The sequence below is a fragment of the Rhinopithecus bieti genome, unplaced genomic scaffold (assembly GCF_001698545.2).
Source record: "Rhinopithecus bieti isolate Rb0 unplaced genomic scaffold, ASM169854v2 scaffold_57164, whole genome shotgun sequence".
Lineage (NCBI taxonomy): Eukaryota > Metazoa > Chordata > Mammalia > Primates > Cercopithecidae > Rhinopithecus > Rhinopithecus bieti.
This window is the reverse complement of record NW_016822628.1, coordinates 223,791-231,675: the sequence shown is the minus strand read 5'-3', so window position 1 is coordinate 231,675 and position 7,885 is coordinate 223,791. Positions and strand designations below refer to the sequence as shown.

The following is a 7,885-nucleotide window of genomic DNA, read 5'->3' as shown; positions in this document are numbered from 1 at the left end:
GGGAACTGAACAATGAGATCACTTGGACTTGGGAAGGGGAACATCACACACTGGGGCCTATCATGGGGAGGGGGGAGGAGGGAGGGATTGCATTGGGGAGTTATACATGATATAAATGATGAATTGATGGGTGCTAACGAGTTGATGGGTGCAGCACACCAACATGGCATAAGTATACATATGTAACAAACCTGCACGTTATGCACATGTACCCTAGCAATTAAAGTATAATAATTAAAAAAAAAAAACATGCAAAATTACTGATTTGTAGAGAAATGCATAAAATCACAATGAAAACAAAATCACCTTATACCAATTAAAATGACCACTAAAAAGTTTTTAAAAACACCACATTTGTTGGTAATGCAATGAAAATGAAACCCACATTAATTATTGGTGAAAGTAAGGATGCAGCTATTATTTTAAAATGTTATCAATGTTCCTCAAATAATTAAAAATAAAATTATCATCAACTACAGCAATCCAATTTGTGAATCTACATCTAAAATATGCAACAAAGGACCTAAAAAACATATTTGAACATCCATGTTTATTGTACCAGTATGCAAAAAAGCCAAAAGGCTGAAGCCACCCAGATGTCCCTTGATTTATGAACACAAAAATGTATATACAATGGAATATTATTCAGCCTTAGAAAGAAAATCTTGTCACATTTTAGGTAAACTTTGAGAATATCATGTCACCTGAAATAAGCTAGTAACAAAATAATGGATACTATATGATTCCACTTTATGAAGTATCTTATGTATTCACATTCATAAAAACAGAAAAAAAAAGGGTGTTTGTCAAGGGCTGGAGGAGAGAGGGTAAAATGGGTAGCTGTTACTTAATGAATATTGAGTTTTAGTTCCACAAGATGTAAAATTTCTAGAAGTCTTTTGCATAAGAAGTTGAATATACTTAACATGCATTAAATGTACAACTTTTTTTTTTTTTTTTTTTTTTGAGACAGGGTCTTCCACTCTGTCACCCAAGCTGGAGTACAGTAGCACAATTATGGCTCACTGCAGCCTCAAACTCCCAGGCTCAAGTTATGCTGCCTGATCAATCTCCCAATTAGCTGAAACTACAGGCGCACACCACCATGCCTAGTTATTTATAAAAATTTTTGTAGAGAGGGCAGTCCTCCTTTGTTGCCCAGGCTGGTCTCACACTTTTGCACTCTAGCAATTCTCCTGTCTTGGCATCCCCAAATACTGGGATTACAGAGGTGAACCCTCATCTTGTCTGTCCCTGAAATGTACACTTAAATAGATTTAAGATTGCAAATTTTATAGCATGTGTTTTTGAAAGGAGTTAGCTTGCCTTAGGTAGATAGCAAGGGAAGGGTCCCCGGAGAGCCCCTGGGCCATGGGTCACTGCTTCATCCCCACATAACATAAAAAGCAGCCTGGGAAAAAAATTGAGGCTGCAGGCACGGATAAGGGAACTGGCACAGGGAGTTGTGCCTAGAGACATGCCCACAGCTGCACAGATAGAAAAACCTCCAGCCCATTTGGATAAAAACTTGCACAAAACCTCCAACTCACTCAGAAAAGGGAACAGAGCCTGGCATAGAAATGCCTTTGTCCTTTGTATACTAGCAGGTTCCCAGAAAAATTTCTTTTTTTATTTTTTTGGTGGGCATGGGCATGGTGGACTCCAGTAGGTTCAGGTGGGTGCTGTACTTTTCTTTATTAGGACTGTAAGTCCGGCTTCTATGAATTACTTCAGCCGCCGATTGGTCCTCGGCTAAGATCTGGGCCAAGCTTTCACTTCAGCTTCTGATAGGTCCTAAGTCAGGCTAAGCAGCATCTATGAATCATCATTTCAGTTCCTGATTGTTCCTGGGCCAACGTCCCAGGCCAAGCTGAGTCACACATTCACCAAGAAAGCCTGCAGACTAAGCACATTCCTTCCCCTTTCCGGTTCATAAAAACCCCAGAACAGGCCCCATATCAGGACCCCCTCTCTGCTGGCAGAGAGCTTTCTTATTTCACTTATTAAACTTTTGGCTTAACTTCCCCTTTATGTCTGTGCTTCTTAATTTTCTTGGAGGTAGGACAAAGAACTCCAGGCATTGTCTCAGACAATGAAAGACTGTTGCATTTTGCGACAATGAGTATTTTTTAAAACAAAACTGAAAAAATACAGAATTATAAATCTTTCCAAAATTACCATCAAATCACAAAAATGTTTTACAGAAAGAAAATATATATTCATTATTAAACACATGGTGAAAACAAGACTATTTCCATGACTTCCAAGACTATTTCCATTCACTTAGGCAATATAAAAACAACCATTGAAAATCAGCTAAAAAAGAATATATACAAAATAAGCCATAACCAAAATTGGGATTATATTTGGAGATAAATACACACACACACACACACACACACACACACACAAAATCTGATTGTGATAGGCCTGTGACTGATTTATCTCTTAATTAAAGACCACATGAACTTCAAGTGTACAAACAAAATGGTAAATTGTCTAAATTGATAATACATAAGTAAAACCAAAAAACAAATCAATGTTAAAAAACATATATTGAGAAAGCACACTAATATGGAACTGTGAAACAACAAGGAGAATATTTACTCATAAAATCTGATATGCAACATTGATGTACCATTTAAAAAGAAGTTATCTAGGAAACTACAATATTTGACTGTAACTGTGTACTCATGGAAGGCAGGTATTTTGAATCATTGGCATGCACTGTATGGCAATAAACTTTCAGATGTAATGCAGTATAATCATAAATAGAAGATTCTAATGGAAAACTTTTAATAAATAAGCATTTAGAAGAAACTAGAGTTAATGGAAAACTTTTAATAGATAAGCATTTAGAAGAAACTAGAGTTAATGGAAATTTTTTAATAAATAAGCATTTAGAAGAAACTAGAGTTAATTTTTATGTTTTAAATAAATGCTATTTTACACAAGATCAAATTGCTGTAATCCAATTTTAGAAGCAAAGACTAGTCTTACATTGCTAAGAAAAAATTTATTGTAATCTCAGCACTTTGGGAGACTGAGGTGGGCAGATCTTTTGAGGTCAGGAGTTTGAGAGTAGCCTGGCCAACATAGTAAAACCCTGTCTCTACTAAAAATACAAAAATTAGCCAGATGTGGTAGTGCACAACTATAGTTCCAGCTACTAGGGAGGCTAAGGCAGGAGAATCACTTGAACCTGGGATGCAGAGGTTACAGTAAGCCGAGATCATGCCACTGCACTCCAGTCTAGGTGACAGAGTGAGACTCCAACTCAAACAAACAAACACACACACACACACACAAAAGTGTATTTTGCAGAATATGGCAAGAGCCTCTGATATATAAAATAAATATTTGGAAATAAATTATGCTATTATTTAGATACGGACTGAAGAAGTGGGTGCAAATCCTGTAATTTCTTTTTGCCTTCAGAAAACTTAGATTTGCAAGTAATTATTTTAGTAAACATGAAGTACCTACTAATTATCTAATTTACTTCAGGCATAACATGTAAATTCTGGCATATTGTCCTAAATGTCTGAATCTAAAATTACAGACAAATTTGAAATGGAAAATAGAAAGTAAAAATGTATAGAGGGAGCAACATCAGTAAGATGGAAAAATAAAAGGTGCCCTATTTTCTTCTCTCCCCACAGCAAGAAAATTTGTCAGCCATCACTGATAAAAATGTCTTCATGAGAGAACCAGGCATCATGGCTCACATCTGTAATGACAGTTACATGGAACATTAAGTTTGAAGAATTGCTTCAGGCCACTGTTTCAAGACCATCCTGAGTTATGCAGCAAGACCTCATCTCAAAAGTAAGTGCCTTTAAGATAGCTTTGAGATCCAGGGAGGGACTTGTGAAACTGCAAAAGCCTAAAATTAGAGTGCTCTTTTCCCAAAGCAGGCCCTCACTCAGGTGGCAAACTACAAAACCTCTGTTTTTGGCTACATACCAGAAAATGGCCCACCCAACTTGGTCCCCCTGAGAATTCTGAACTTACTCTGTAAACATTCCAAACTTCTCCCAGCTACAGTCTGGGAGAAGTCCTGTCCTTCCAGAGGCCTTAAGAAAGATACTCATTTATATCCATGCAGGGTGACCTGCAGATATTGACCTTTATTGTGATCTCTGAAGCAGTTTAAGGACTCAGTTCCAGCTTCCTGAACCACAGTTCATGGCCACTTCTGCCTACATAGAAACCCATACAGTGACCTGGGGAAATCCTCTCTGGTACTCAGTAAAAGCCATACTCATCCATATCCTGATATAAGTCCCATCATATGCACACCTGACTGCAAAAACCTGCCCTAGTGTTTGCCCTACAGAAATTTAGTTTGTTCAAATATGTAATGGAAATTACAACTACCCAAGCCTCTTGTAACAAGCCAACTAAAAGTGGACCCTAGGGCAGACGCAGCAGCTTTGTGACTAAGCTACAACTCTTCTCCACTACAAACCCAGAGGGCATCTCATCACCCTGGAGCCCAACAAAACAAGATCTCTACTTTCTGAAACCAGTTTATAAAAACTTGAAAGAGGTGTTTTGCATATTCACAGACACCAATGCAAAACTAGGTTGTGCCCATTGTCAATGCTTTTATTTTAATGTCACACTGGAAGTATGTGGCAGAATTAGCAAAAATAAATAAATAAATAAATAATTTAAAAAACAATTAAAATTGAAGACAAATAAGTGTAAAAAGTCATTGGTTGTAGATCATATGATCTTCTATGTATTAAAAAAAAGCACATTAAATCCTGTCTAAACTAACGAATATACTCAGTAAATTAGCAAAATATAAAATTAACATACAAGTATAAGTTATGGTTTTATACATGTAAAAAAGCACCATCTGATATAATAAAGAAAACAATTCTATTTACAATAGCATTAAAATAATAAACTTCTGAGAATAAATTTAACCAAATTGATAAAAAATCTTTACAATGAAAGGTGTATCAATGAAAGAAATTAGAGAAGACACAAATAAATTATAAAACAGTTCACATCTATGAATTAAAGGAGTAATGTAGAAGTGACATATTATCCAAAGTGATCTATAGATTCAATAAACTCCCTATTGAAATTCCAGTGGTATTTTTCTCACAGTAATAAAATATACAATCTTAAAATTTACATGAAACCTCAATAAACTTTGAGTAGCCAAAGCAATCTTGAGGAAAAAGAGCAAAGCAGAAGGACATCATACTTTATAATTTCAAACTATATTTTAAGACTACAGTAATAAAAACAGGATGGACTGTGCAAGAAAAAATGAACAAAAAAACAATGGAACAGAAACCACTACACTCACACATTTCAGACATAATGCAAAAGAAAAGAACTTAAAACATAGTTTAACATAAAGTTTTTTAAAATTATGCAGATACTTGCGTGGAGTATAAAAAAATGACAAAGCAATCGATTGTGTACTCTCATATTCCATGAAGAGGACTGTGGCTCTTACTGTAAACTTAAAGAGCACTGAAGGGAAACTAGAATCCTTGGAGAATTTAAAAGTCTAAGACAGGCCAGGTGCAGTGGCTCACGCCTGTAATCCCAGCACTTTGGAAGGCCAAGGCGAGCAGATCACCTGAGGTTGGGAGTTTTAGACCAGCCTGACCAACATGGAGAAACTCTATCTCTACTAAAAATTCAAAATTAGCCAGGCATGGTGGTGCATGCCTGTAATTTCAGCTACTCAGGAGGCTGAGGCAGGAGAATTGCTTGAACCCAGGAGGCAGAGGTTGTGGTGAGCCAAGATTGTGCCATTGCACTGCAGCCTGGGCAACAAGAGTGAAACTTCATTTAAAAAAAAAAAGAAAATAAACAAACAAACAAAATGTCTAAGACAGAAGATGGGTATGTGAGAATGAAAGAAAAGAACTCAGGCTTCTCAGAAACTATCTCCTTTGGAACACAGCTTCCCAAATCACTGGCTTTCTCCTTGACCTTTGAACCTCTCATCTTTTGTATTCTCTTACCCCCCTGGGGGTTTGGCTATCACTCCATGTCTTTTCATATTCCAAGGCTCTTTTCCTTGCTCCAGACAGGTGATCAGGTCCGGCTGAGAGACAGCAATACCTGTTTTATTAAAAATAAATAACATGAATCTTGCTTAAATTCTCCAATCACCAACTTAATAATGTGCTCAATAAAGAGGATATAATAAATATTCTAGTAAATTAATCCCCAAACACTAACTTATAACAGAATTTCTAAATATTTAGAAAATATTTTAAATTTGTAGGTTCCTTATTTCACTACCTGGTACCATTGAGTCAAAAATTGGTGGTGATGATTAGATTTAAATGTGTTGGCAACAATGTTTTATGCCACTAAGTTTCTGGAATTACCACTAATCTAGAGTAAAAGATACAGATCAGCTCAGGAATGTAGAAAGTTCAGGTCTAGATGAACCATCTTGAAGAAATTCTTTTTCACGTGGACAAATCCCTAATATATTTTTTTGAAAACAGGGATATGAAACACATTTATGCAAAACATAAATTATCAGAAAAAACATTCTAAAAAAAGAGAAATAAAACATTTAGAGTATATTAGGAATTATGTATTGAAGTTATTCTCACCCAGGAAGACCAGGTTTCTGTAGTTCTCTAACATTACACTCCTATATAAATTCTGCTGTACAGGGTCCAGGCATTGCCACACATTCAGAGAGAATTCTATGGCCATATCCATAAATGTCAACAGTTCCTGAAAAACACACACACACAAACAAACACATTTACCAAGTGGCCATGTGCAAAATTTTAAATTTGACTCAAGGTGAAATGACGGAGTAAAAAGAACTGATTCTGACTTACAGGAATGACTGAAATTATCCAATAAAATAATTTTCAACACAGAAATATTCTGTAATGTATTCTCTGACTCTTAGAAGAGTGTGACATAAGATCCACAACATCAGTGTATATATGAACTTTCCTGGATGATAAAATATAAAATTAAGGGGATAAACACAAACATGTACATTTTTGAGTGTTATATTTACATTATTCAGGATGAGTTATGTGTATTTTTTTGGGGGGCAGAAAAGACATGTTGAGTTAGAAGGTACCTCTCAAACTTTAGTGTGTATAATAAACTGAAGATCTAGTTAATGCAGATTATTTTTTCAGATGATCTGAAATAAACTCTGGGTTTCTGCATTTCTAACAAGCTCAGCAATAAAGCCAATGTTTTTAGCCCGAGAAGACTATTTTGTTAAACATCCAGTAAGTGAAAAGCCAGCTTTCCCAGTTTTCTTGCCTGTAAGCAAAGATGAAAACTTTAATTTCCCAAACACAGATATATGCAAAGAAAACCTAAGAAAGAGCAGCTGCCAGACTAAATGTATTAAATGTATGTATAAAGATATTTAACAATGAAGAGAAAAATAACTCTATCATGAAAAACTCTGTCACAGAGCTCACTACCCAAGTCAATGACATTAACTGCACTAGGACAAATTTTTATGATGTGATGATGAACACAGAAGAACACAGCATCATTGCTTAAATATTGCCCCCCAAAAAGTATAGTCTGAATTTAATCATAAAAAAATCAGTTTTATGCAAAGTTAAATACACAGATATTTCCAATGTTCTGTAATTTCTTTCTTTCTTTTTTTTTTTTTTTTTTTTTTTTTTTTTGAGATGGAGTCTCACTCTGTCACCCAGGTTGGAGTGCAGTGGTGTGATCTTGGCTCATGCAAGCTCTGCCTCCTGGGTTCAAGTGATTCTCCTGCCTCAACCTCCTGAGTAGCTGGGATCAGAGGCATGTGCCACCACACCTGGCTAATTTTTGTATTTTTAGGAGAGATGGGGTGTCAACATGTTGGTCAGGCTGGTCTAGAACTCCTGATCTT

General features: G+C 35.9%; 1 pseudogene; it reads right to left on the bottom strand.

Annotated features, from left to right (window-relative positions):
• LOC108521257 (zinc finger protein 85-like) overlaps positions 1-6,720 on the bottom strand; it is a 17,888-nt pseudogene extending 11,168 nt beyond the window's left edge.
• Positions 6,721-7,885: the final 1,165 nt, after the last annotated feature.